Genomic DNA, 13,994 nt, shown 5'->3' with positions numbered 1-13,994 from the left:
TATTTATGGAAAGGGTTTTTAATATAAACAAAATTCTATGTGTATAATAGATATGAGGTGATTCATATTTTATGACTCTTGAGTTAGTTTTGGTAAGCTGTATTATGTAAGGAATTTGTCAGTTTATCAAAATTATCAAATTTCTTGGTAAAATATTTTTTATGATATATTTTTATTTGTTCTTTAATACTGTAGAATCTGTAATGATATCCATTCTGTCATTCCTGATAGTGTTTATTCTTTTTTCTTGATCAATCTATTTAAGGTTAATCAACTTTATTAGTATTTTTTAAAAAAACACTTTTGCTTAAAAAATTTTTCCTGTTTGTATGTTTTATCTTTAATTGATGTCTGTTCTATTTTAGAATTCCTTACCTGCTATTTATTTTGATTTTAATTTATCCATTTTTTCTAGTTTTTTTTTTTAAGGGTGGAACATTAGATAATTTACTTTAAATGTTTCTTCTTTTTTAACATATGAATTTAAATCTACAGTTTCCTCTAAAAACTACATTATCCATATCTCACAATTTTATATGTATATTTCCATTCTGTTTGAAATAATTTCTATTTTCTCTTGTGAATTCTTCTTTCATACACCTGTTATTCAGAGTTATGTGGTTTAACTTCTAAATATTTGGCATTACCATGGAATTCTAATTTGCTTTGTTTTCTAACTTAAATCAGCTGGGGTGACAGAATATACTCCATTAGATTTCAACTTTAAAATGTACTTAGATTTACATTTTGCCCACTATATGGTATGTCTTGGAGAACATACCACATGTACTCAAAAAGCATGTTTATCCTGTACTTGTTTGATGCAATATTCAACAAATATCAATTAGATTAAGTCATTTGGCAATGCTGTTTAATCTTCTTATGTCTTAATTTTTTTTCTAGTTTTTCTATTAATTTCTGACAGAAATATGTTAAAATCTGCAATTGTTGTGGATCATTCTATTTTTTCCTTTACTTCTATTCAGTCTCTGCTTCATGTTTTTGAAGCTTTTCTATTACATGTATATTTATGATTGTTATGTCTTATTTATGTATTGACCTTTTATCATTATGAAATTATACTTTTGATCTCTGGAAACACTTCTTACCTTAAAGTCTTGTCTGACTTTAACATAGTTACATCAGCTTTCTTGTGTCTGATGTTGGTATGGTGAGTCTTTTCAATACTTTTATTTTCAATCTATGTTATTTTTTGTTTTAAAATGTGATTCAACTTGACACTGATTGGGGTTTGCTTTTTTATTTATTTTCACTCCTTGCCTTTTGGAATGTTTAGTGCATTTACATTTGATGTTATTAGTTATATGTTTGGATTTAGGTCACTCATATTTGCAATATTTTTCATTTGTCCCATCTGTTCCTCTGTTCTTCCTTTATTATTTCAACTGTGATTTCTTTAGGTAGTATGTTTTAATTCCTTTTAGCATTACCTATTTAATTATTACTTTCTAGTTAATGATAGTGCTACTATTTACAATATTTATCCTTATCACAGTCTATTTAGAATTAATATTGCACCACTTCATGTAAAATGTAGGAAGCTTGGGCAGTATAATTCCATATATATCATGGAATATATACTGGTGCTCTTCATTCCTCTGTCTAGAGAAGAAATTCTACTGCGTATCATTTTTCATCATTCTTAAGGATTTCCTTTATTATTTCTTGCAGCATGGGTCTGCCTCCAACTCTTTCCTCTGAAACATCAAGTCAATAAGACTGCAGGTTTTTGCCTGCATCTAGTCAACTTGAGCTCAGCAGACAGGGGAGTGGTCACAGAATAAAGGCCATATAAAAACACAGACTGTGCTCAGTACACGTTTCTTTTTTCAACAGAAAAACATCTTCCAGTTTCTGCCTACATTTAGTTGCTCTGATGGCCCTTTACATAATTGTCTTTTGTAATTTATCCTAAGTTTATAAGTTTTATCTGAGATAGACTTGTTTGCTATAAGGCACTCTGCTGTTACTAACACTAGACACCCTCATTTGCTCTATTTTAAAATTCAGTTTTATAACATTATAGGCTTCTCCATTTTATAAATAACCATGAGCAATAAATATATATCCAACTTAATGGAAAATTAATGAAATCATCTGTCTGTATATAAAATACATTTTCAAGAGTATTTATTGAGAAATGATTATATAGCCATATAATTCATCTTTGGTTAAATGTTCATGGAGTACAGGACAAATCATTTTATTTCTCTCAGTCATTGCTTTTTCTCTGTAAAATAGGGGGTTTAGACCAACTGATTTCATGTCTAACAATCTAACTGTAAGGTTAGGCATATTGTGGAATTTTCATATTTTTTCCTACTCCATACGTGGAAAATAACTGAGATGATGTATTGTTTTGGCCAAGGTTTGTCTTCAGTGACACAAATGACCTAAAGCACTACTTCTCAAACTTTAATGGAAAGTTATTAGAATGCAGATCCTGTTCAGTGTTTTGTGGAGACTGAGATTCTGCAGTGCTCTGAAGTGTTGGTGTGATACTGTAACTGCTGATCTGTGGAACACACTTTGGTGAGACCCTGCAGTGTGGAGTGGCATCTCATTTTAGCCAGACCCACTTGGATTTGGTATTCTGCCCTGTGACTCTGTAGCTGTGTGACTTTGGGCAAAAAAATATTTACTATCTTAGCTTTATAAAGTCATCTGGGAAGAGGGAATCGTTCTACCACCTGGAAAAACTATTGCCACACTTTTACCTTCAATGTTTGTAAGCCTAAAGTTAAAAGATGACAAGAGAAACTCTCACTGGTTGAACAGAAAAATCTCTTCTAGTCCATGACATGAGAAAATATATTTCCTGAAATTTTCTAGTACACATCACACTTCTCTATAAAGTTTCTTCCCACTTAATACTTCTTTCTTAAAATACTATATTCCCTGTAAAATTCACAATCACTTTTATAGAAAAGGAAAATGGCCTATGAAATGCAAGTGGCATCACACGAAGCAATAATTCAAGCTGGATTCACTCAGCCCTTTAAAGAATTTGCTAGAAGAAGGTAAGCTAAAATAAAAAAAGTTATGTGAAATCTTTTTGGAACATGAAATGTGCTTTCAAAATTCACATCATGTCAGACAACTGATGATAAATTTAGAAGGCATTATTAAGATATCTGGAACATGAAATATTTGATTACAGAAATTGCCACTCTTCTTTTGACAAGTCCCCCTCAAGTCTGGAACTTATCCCTCCCCTTTATCCCTAGCTACACCTTAAGTCTGAATGACAACATAGTGAAATCAAGATTAGAATAGTCTCCTGGAGACAGCTGTTTCCCACTCCCAAGAAGGGATTCTGTATTCGAAAACCTCTTCTGACTGTATATATTCCTTATGCTCTCTGTCAGGGAATAACTGCTTTAATAGTTAAATATAGTTTTGAAATGCCTTCATTTTACTACAGTCTATAAGCATATTTTTATTCAAAGGAATATTTTATGGATAGGGGTTGCAGAACAGGAACTATGTTTCATTGCATACTATCCAGTGCCCCCCTACTGCTCCAGAATCTCTCTCTCTTTTTTTTAAAATCTCTTTCTTCCTAGCAGAATCATTTCTCCAACAAAGCTGGGAAGGTGATCCAGTTGCAGGTATGGTTCCTGATCAATTTAAGCCAATCAGGAGCTAGTAGCTGCTTTCCTGTTAACATCACTGAGCTGCTAACTATTCATATGTATATAAAGATCATTCTACCTGATATGAATACATGAGAAAAAAAGTGTTGTATAAATCAGTTTGGGTGGCTATAACAAAGTACCATAGATTGGGTTGCTTAAACAGCAAACATTTATTTCTCATTGTTCTGGAGGCTGGGAACTCCAAGAACAGTGTCTTGATGATGGCAGATTCAATGCCTGGTGAGACCTTCTTGCTGTATCCTCACATGGCGGAGATAAATGGCTCTGATTTTTTCTCTCTTTATGAAGGCACTAATCTCACCTTGGGGGCTCCACTTTCATAACCTCATCTAAACCTATTCACCTCTCAAACACTCCACCTCTAAACACCATCACACTGGGGATTGGGGTTTCAACACATGAATTTTGGGAGAACAGAAACATTCAGTACATAGCAAATGTCCTTTATGTTGGCATCCATTTACATCATGTGTTTTTCTGTTACTATATTTAAAAGTGTCGTGCAAATGTTAAGCTAATTATGGGCACAACTGTACAAAAACAATACCCTTCACTCAAGTTGTTAACTATTTCTACAGTACTATCTATGCCACATTGTTCAAAAATCCTCCCTCAGGTTTAAATCATTTTAAATTTAAAATGATTTTCCTAAGGATATCTCAGATATCTACAAAATATTTTTCATTAGACTTTCCAATATAGTCCTATATTCAGTCTCGTAGGTCAATGTCTGATCTTGTAGAATGACTGCAAAATGGCAACCTTAAAAAAAAAGTCATGATATCAATATAATGTTGTACATTTGAAAGAGAACTAATTATGTTCAGCAAGTAAAATGTTTTTCATTTATGATCTTGTAAATCACAAGCTTGTGGAAGAGAGTGGCTGAACAGGGAGTTCAAAATATCAGAAGTAATTAATCCATGTTGTGCTCTAATAAACCAAATTATTTGAATTTTTAAAATATCCCAAAATTAATATCATCAGAGTCCAATAAATTACTTAAATTTACATACTTTATACTTTTTTTCTTCAAACTATCTCCTTGAAGCAATTGGATTTTCTATATTAGTTTTCATTTATTCAACAGTGATTTCCTACAATAAATCAGGTAGTGTATAGGTTCTAAAAAAACAATTAGCAAAAGTATTCACAGTTCCTGCCCTGCTGTAACATATATTCCACCAGAAGAGATGGATTGAACTATTAAAAACTTAAAATTACAATTGTATTAAACAGTAAGAGGTCAGAGATTTACTATTAAGAGAGTATGTGGTGTGCAAAAATAATTTCAATAGACTCATTCCTATTGTTCCCCTTAGTTCCTTGTTCATTTGGGCCACTGAAGTTTTAGATGGCAATTGCATTGTCCCAACATTCACGTTAAATGATCCATCTTCCCTCTGAAAATCTGGATAACACTTTACCATATATTTGATATATGTATTTGGTTCTATTTCTAGAGTTTGTATTTGGTTTCATTTCTCTATTTATGTATAATTTTCATTATTAAGGCCTTATAATATTCTACTGATACATGTAACGATATACTTATTTTTAAACATGAGCTTCAGAATCAGTTTTATAAGCTATCAAAGAAAAATATCATTGATATTTTTATTGGTATTACTTTAAATTTATATGGTAACTTGGGTGAAATGACATCTCCCCAAAGCTAAATATTCTTCTCTGAAATCATGTGTCTTTTCATTTGTTCATGTCTTCCATGAGTCCCTCAGTTGTACAGAGAATGTAACCTACATGTTCTCATCTAAGTTTAATTTAGTCTAGAAGTGAGAATAGTTTACTACAATATTTGAGAAAAAAGTGGCTAGAGATTGAGATACTAAATCCAATCTGTCATGCTATTACTCTGTCAATTACCAACATTCAACTGAACTCAACTGGGAAAACAACAACAAAAACAACCTCCCAAAATACAGCAAGAGATCTTGCCCAGAACTCACATCATTTAAGACATACATAACAATCAGGTAAAAGTATAGTGATTTCCATACTCAGGCAAGAAGTAAGGGTAAAAGAAATGCCATATTATAACCCTAAAAGGTAAATCAAATCATGTTAGATTATTCATGTCTCCTTCAGCAAGACCTTTTCAGATCCTTATCAAAAATAAGGGTGGAAAAGTTAAGCCTGGAAGTATATGTATGTATGTATGTGTGTATATATATGTGTGTGTGTATATATATATATAGCAAAAAATTTTAAGTAAAATATAGATGCTTTTCAAAGCAGAAGTTTCTAAAATCTGCCATTTACAGGACCCCCCCACCCCCCGTTAAATTCAGGTCATGTGGTCCATGAACATTTCACATTATGTGGACAGACTGTGTCCCCTTCATTCAGTCACCTAGAACCAAAAATGAAGAGCAAAAATTATCTAAATGCTAACAGTTCATGCAACTGACCTATAGATTTTTCAGTTGTCTCTGCTTTTAATTTGCTGTCCTAAATGTGTACAAATGTTTCTTGGAAGAGTTTATAAGGGTACGGGGGAGTTGCTGCTTATTTAAACAATTTTAATGAAGGACTAACCTTTTACATTTAACATTTGTTCCCTTCATTTGCTTTCTGGCAGCAGTTCATACTTTTTTTTCCCCTCCCAAAGGACATAGCATAATGAACATACACGAGATTATTTAAATGAATGGTTTTAATGAGTTCTTTGAATAGATTCTTTAAAAAGCAAGCATGAAATTGCTTTCCCAGTTGGGATGCTTTAAATTATTTTTAGAAGATTCATATATAAAGCCTTAAAATTCAAACCATTTTTAAAGGAACAATGATTGAAAAGGAGGTTTTTTTTATTGCAGTATGAATCATTTTCACCCATACTGCAGAAGATATCACGAAACCCAGCAGGTTTTTTGAATTATTTTAATGGATTATCACATTTCATATTAATAAGTAGTTATTTATCACATTCAAAAGCTGCAGCTCTTATATAATTCTTTCACACATGGAAATATGTAATTTCTGTAACTGGTGACTATTAGACATAAATAAATTTACATTATACAGTGAACATTGTGCTGTCCCCCCAATCCCATTAAATTCCAGCTCAAGGTGTCACTGTCTTGAGTTTGGGTGTAATTGACCTCATCCCTTTGACACTGATTGTTTTAGAAATTAGCATATACCTCAAGTTTTCTTATCAAAGCAACATTCAAGACTTCGGTTGGCATTATGCCTCATTAGTTCTCATTAAAAAGATGTTCAAGACTTCTGTTCAGTGATTCTATTCACTTTCTGGATGGGGATGAGGAAAAGTGCAGGCCCAGAAACTTCTGGAAGCCATTATGCCTCCATGAGGACCAAGGATAAAGTGAGCACAATAAGCAGCATGCAATTGTGAGAACTGCACAGAAGACGATTCAAAATTTGATAAAACCCTTCTTGACACGTGATGTGGCCTCAGGCTTTTCTGTTCTGTGAGAAAGTAATTTCTCTTTATTATTTACATTCCTTTGGAACTAAGACTATAAAATCTAAGAATGACGTGAACTAGCTTTGGCAAGTATCACTGCCCTAATTTTGAAACTATTTATCCATTTGGGAGCATAGATTGTTAAACTGCCTCTGCTTAGATTCAAATGAACTATTCTGATAGCTCAGAACCTTAAAGCTGACATTTAAAAAATTAAACCACCTTGTTAATAACTAAACGTTGGGTGATGATCAGTCTTGTAAATGCTGTTATTATAACACCTTGTGTGCTGTTTCTGTCAGTCAAAAAATGTTTACACACTCTTATCTAGCTACTTTAGGGAAAAAAAGAAAATATTAAAATCAGTTTTCTTACCTTTAAGGGTTAATCATCCAGCATGATTTACATTTATGTTTGAAAACAGAACATATTCAATATAAAGGAACGTTGTGGCAAAATAGACCAGCTTCCAGGTATTTCCTCATAAGCAAAAAGACTTTGTAACAAATTTCCTTACCTGATAAGTTTCCTTCCAGCTTTAATGTCCTATGATTTTACGGCAAATGAGACATTAGGAGTTTGAGAGGAAAGTAGCTGAGGGATGTAGCACATGGAGATCATCAGGAAAGTTGGAGTCTTCTTGTCCTTTATAAATTGGTTTATTGTTTTACTACTTTAAGTTCTTAAAGGACAGATTATGTGTCTGTTCCTTGCATTCTTTTTCACAAAATAGTCTTTGAAGAGGATATTTAAATTTTTTATGATCAGTATTCCTTATTGATTGTTATTACATATTCAATTATATGCACAAAAGAATATCAATTTGATGGTAAAGATTTTGAAAACTTGGAATCTAAAAGGTTCATAACAAGAACGATTTCCTCATATTACGTGGATCCTTAGAACATGTCCTCCAAGTCATCCTTGAGCCTCCTCTGGAATTCCTTTGTTGGTGAAATACTCATTTGCTCCTAAGAAACTCATTCCATTTTCATACAGTTCTAATGGTAGTGCCTCCACTTACGTATTTAGCCTTCATGTAGTCCTTGGAAGTCTAGAAAATTATCTGACATATTATTGTAATTATAGCTAAATATATTCTTTTGGAGAAATCTTGATACTCAATCTTCAGATTGTGCCTATTTCTATCAGATTTCTTAAAAAGCGCACAATCATTTATATAGAAGTTAGTGGCTTATGACCATACAAGTTATTTCATCAGTCTAGATTCAAAAACTTAAAAATTATCACTGTCATCTTTTAGGATCACACAGTGAGATTCTTTTCTACTTACTATTATATTAAGTGAGACATGAGTGAAATAAAACTATTCTTCTTAGAAATGATATGTTCCACTGATTACAGTTACAGTCCTGGTAAGAGTATGTAATGTGGTTGTTAGTGGAAAACTGCAGGCTTATACATTATGTGTGGGCATAAGACCCCTGTCATCCTTGCATAGGATAAAGGGGTCTCCCTTTACCGTGTAATTCTTCACATCAGCTTTCTGATCACGCAGTGCCCAACGTGCTAGAGAAAGTGATAAAAGCATCTCTTCAGTACTCCTTCAGAAGAACCCAGACTACTTTGTGCTGAAAATCAGGATCAATATCTGCATCAATAAGATTTAGCAATACGTAATTTGTTCTTTAAGGGCCTAATAAGAAATAAGTGGTTCATCAAAGTTGCTTTGAACTAATTTCACGTAATTCAAGAAACTTTAGCTTCCCAACCAAACCAGACTTCAAATGTATGTAAGTAATCTCTTTTCCTTAAACCCGAGAAAAATTTGACTCTTAACAGTGGGTGTGTCTGTTATAAAGACTTGCTATAGGTTTCTGAAAACATTTAATTTTATTTATTTTTAATGCTTTCTTAACTAGGGTGATGAAATGAGTCCTTTTCTTCCCCCTGCCCTAGTTATTGGGATTCTGACAACTACCAAGGGTAAGGCAATAGGAAGTGACATTTTGTAATGCAACGCAAAACAGGAAAGGAGAGAAACAAAAAGCAGTGTAATATATTGACTAGAAGGAACACTTCTCAAACTTTGGAATGCATATAAATCGCCCAATGACTTTGTCAAAAAAGCAGAATCAGATTTAGCAGATCTGAGATGGGTCTGAGATTCTAACAGAGTTCTAAGTGATGTTGATGCTGTTGGTCCAAACACCTCACTTTGAGTACCAAGGTGCTACAATATACATCAGCTTGAAAATGTGCAAACTATAGATTGACTTTTGTTTTCAAATAGTCTGATTATCTATAATTTACCCTGACATCAGAACATTTAGAATACCTTTACTCTCTCCCATCACCCACTTCCATGAACCAAAGCTCCACATCCATCTCTTTAAAGAAGCAGAAATAGATGGGGCAAACGAAGTCCAATAACCCTCTCAGAGGCTGGCAGAAAATGGAGTGGAACCATAAGATGCAGGGAGAAGACAGGATTAAAAGTATCAAAAAGTAAGGTAGAGGAAGAAAAAGGAAAGTAAAAAGGGTGTACATATTGGGCAGAGGCCCCCAAGGCATACCAAGACTTTTGCTGTCTGCTATCTGCCTGTATGGCTAGAAGGTATATCTTGAGATTATCAGATTAATATATCATATTTCTGAGTGGATCTATGGTCAAAGATACAACCCTGAGCCTCTGCTATGCTGCATAAACTATAATACCTGATAAACTCTATCTGATCAACTCTTCCATACTCCTGAGTTTATTTATGCCAGTTTAAAAAGTACTTTAAAAAACACACTCAAATGTGTATTTACTAAATACACATTTAAAGACAAGTATTAATAAATTAGAGACCTCCAATGCATTAACTGGTGATGCTAAGTTAGGCAGTTTTGTGAGAATTCAAAATGATGCAATTTCTGGGGACACAGTAGTATTTTATATAAATCTGTCACTATTAGGTACCTATGAAGCCCTTTTATTTTTATTTATTTTTGCTGTTGATATTTTCTGGAAATCCTAATCTGTTCATTCCTGTCCATGTGAAATTATAAAAATGAATAAACCACTACAGCACATGTGAGGGACAGTCAATGGCAAGCAAGGGCCAGGCATATCCTGGTATACTCATAGTACAATAAAAAGTTAATATACAACACAAGGTACTGTGGCTCTTTCTCTAGATAGAGGTAGGTAGGCAGATAGGTGGATACAACATCAGTAATATTTGGTGAATGACAAATGCATCTCCTGACCTGTTATCACCAATGTCATTATTTTCTCTCTTTCTCATAGATAATCAGGAGGCATGGTAGTCATTCACCAAATGTAACTGACTTTGCCTTCTAAGCATATGTTAGCATTACCTCTTATGATTGGTTTGGGCCATATGACTGGTTCTGTTTACTGAGGTAAGTAGAAGTGACATCCAACACCTTTGGGTTGTGGTACTTAATGACTTATACAGGATTCTCCTTGCTCTCTCCCTATGGTGGTCAACTGGCAATGTTCAGGGTAGTTACTGCTCTGACAGGTCATGCCTCTTAGTGACTACAACAAGCAGAACCTCCCAGGTGACCAAGGGTAGATATATAATATGAGCATGACCAAAACCAAACCTTCTATTACAGGCGTTGTTTTTGCTGTGGCATAATAATTACATCTACTCTGAATGATTTAGGTGGACAAGCTGTAGATCAGGGATGGCTACTTAGAAAGAAGAAGCTTATTCAGTGCGGTCATGACGGCTGCTCAGTTCAAAGTTAACTTACGTCAAAATATCATCCAACATTCCTGAAATGTATATGAAAGCTAAATTTATACATACATATACAAAAACAGCTAAATCAGAGGAGACAAAAGATTCACTCAGTCCAATTGACTTATGATGAAGATGGACATGTGAAAAGAAGGCTGATATTTCTACAGCACAGGTAGGCAGACATTTAGGTGGAAAATGGTTAAAAAAAAAAAGACCAGAATCAAACTTATTCTCAACTGACTTGTGAATGCCTTTTAGTAGATAAGTTTTACTCTTTATTAAAAGACATTTAAGACCTTCTATTTGTGGTAATCAAATTAAAAATATTTTAAGGTGATAGTACCAATATCAGATATCCATATTCAAGTCTATAGCACTGATGTCTCTTAAAAAAAAGTATAGCTTACATGGCCTTAACAGTATGTTAATTTTCACTGGTTACAACATCCTTTTACATTACTTTATGAGAAGCACAATTCACCTATACATTACCAGAATGGCAATGTGATTAGTAATACAATTAAATATTTGAAAATGTTAACAATATAATTTTAAATGATTATGATCTAATATAGCTGCTGTAAAAAATTCAAGCACCAACTAATTTTTATCAGTATGTTTAGAGTCAGCATATCTGTAGAATAAAATTACAATGCCTAATACAAAGACTAGCCTTACCCCAACCTACTTACGTCCTCAGAATATAAACATGTCCATTATCCTTATTTCTCTCCTTCAGTTCCCACATCGACTTCATCTGCAAGCTCTGTCAGATCTGCTTTAAAAACATATCCTGACTCCAACCATTTCTCTCTAACTTTAGAGCAACAATCTTGTCACCTGGACAGCTGTAATTGCCTCTCATTGCTGTTGCTTCCATTTTCCTTTGAGTAACCAGAATCATTATAAATTTCCTCTGCTTAAAAGTCCTGAAGGACTTTCCATTGGTTTAAAAATAAATCAAAAAATCTTTACCATCAGTTACAAAATTGTACATGATGTAGGATTCACTTCTTTCTGGTTCCATGTGTACTCTTCTTTACTCTGCTTCAACCAACCTGGCCTTTTTTCCACGAGGTTCCTAAGTACACCTTACATCTGCCTTGGTGCCTTTGCCATAACTTATCCCTCTACCAGGAATTCTCTTGACCAAAATCTTTGCATTGATGACTATCTTTGAGGCATCTGTTCAATATCCCTTCCTCAGACATGACGTGTCTGACCATCCACTGTAAACATTCTCTCCTTCCCCATTTCTTTATTCTTTCTTCATTAACACTTTTTTTATTGACTTCATTAACATTTATTGCTTGCTAGCTATCTAAAATTATCTTATTTATTTACTTGTTTTAGCCTATTCTTCCTAAACATATAACTCTATGGCATGATAGAGTTGTTGTCTGTGAATTTCCAGTAGGTTAAGTGAATGAATGAATGAATGAATGAATAAATGAGAGGATGACGGGAAAAAATTATCAAATGAAATATAAATAACCAAACAGGCATTCAGTGCTAGTTTGAAGCTATGTTGCTTATGAGTTACTTATGAAATTTTATTGATTTTTAATGTTTTTATTTTTGAGTGGTTGGCATTCTATTAGGATATTAAGATGTGAGACAGAAAATTGGCATAAACTGGTTCTGAGTCAGGAATTTTGGGGTTGGTCTAATTAACAACTCTTTCTAGAAAGTGACAAATATTCTTGATAAAATGAACAATTTTTAATGTAATTTATTGAGATTAAGAACCATATTTAGGAAGTTAGAGTCACCCCCATTAAATTGCTGACCTTGGATCATTCCTGTGACAAATTGACAAACTTTAACATGGCCTTCCTTTATTGTATCACCCTTTTTTTTTTATCCCAGCCAAGAAAATTCCTTGAATTGCTTTTTTGTTCATTTTTTTAGATTTTGTATCATGTCTGAAATAAAATTTGAACATATGATTATAATCAATTGCTTTAAGAATTTCATGTTATAAATGTATACAGCATTGTTTCTGTCTCCCTAAATAATTTAGCTTTAGTATTAACAAACCAGTCTTAATGAGGTAAATTTGCCCTCAGTGTATCCTATAGCACACAATGTTACCCTCCTATAAGCTTTTGTACAGACCATTCACTGTTTCATACATACAGTTTCTGTGATTCTGCTTATGTGGTTTTGCTTAGACCTACATAGATTTTCCTTTCACTTCTGCATGCTTAGAACATTTTCAGTCCAAGATCTATCTCTTCCAAAAAATCTCCTTTGACTCCTCTAGAAATATTTTATTTTCAACAAAGGGCAATTCAGGCTATTTAGATGGCTTTTGGAAATGTGTGAATATTCTTACTTTTTAAGTTGTTACAACACAGGTGGGTGACAGGGAGCCATGGATTCTTAACACAATATTATTCCGCTCAAGATGCTGATAACATTCCCACTGAGAAACTGAAAAAATATCTCTTCCTCCTTAAATTCCCATGGTCCTCCATTGTCTCTTTCTAGCCCCCAGTCACTATTCAGGGGCCACAATACAATCTTTCTACTAAACTAAATATTCTTTGACTCCTGGACCTATGCCTGATCCATCCTTATCTTCCCTACCAGGAAAGTGTTTAATGAATTTTTTTTTTAAAGAATGATTCTTTGTATTTTAATGTGTCCCATTAGCCATAGCATGTTTACATTTTTTAACTAATCCAAAACTAGCAAAGTTAATGGTAGAATTTCAGGTGTGTTGGATTAGAGTTCTGCTCCATGGGAGGAAAGTAAAGAAGATATTTTTAGCGAGATGGGAAATGAAGACAACCATCTGGTGCATCTATAAAGAGTCATTTCTAGGTAAATACAATGTCCCTTTTCCAGGTCCTTACTTCTTAAACTTGGACAGTAAAATTCTCATATCTATTCCTGACAAAATAGGAAAAAGGGAAACATATTTGATCAAGATTATTGTTGCATTCCCTTTTACATATAGCACATTTTATTTCACTTCCTTATTTTCTAAATAGAATACAAAATAAGTAAACAGAAAAATGAGCTGTTTAAAGGCTAACTGAGCTGCCAGATTTGAATTTATTCCTATCTGATCTTTTTCTTTTTTTAAGTAACTGATAATGCAAACTCAAAGTAATTAAGATAATTTAAAGCAACCCT

This window comes from Camelus bactrianus, chromosome 5 (assembly GCF_048773025.1).
Source record: "Camelus bactrianus isolate YW-2024 breed Bactrian camel chromosome 5, ASM4877302v1, whole genome shotgun sequence".
Taxonomy (NCBI): domain Eukaryota; kingdom Metazoa; phylum Chordata; class Mammalia; order Artiodactyla; family Camelidae; genus Camelus; species Camelus bactrianus.
Note: the sequence above shows the minus strand (reverse complement) of the source record.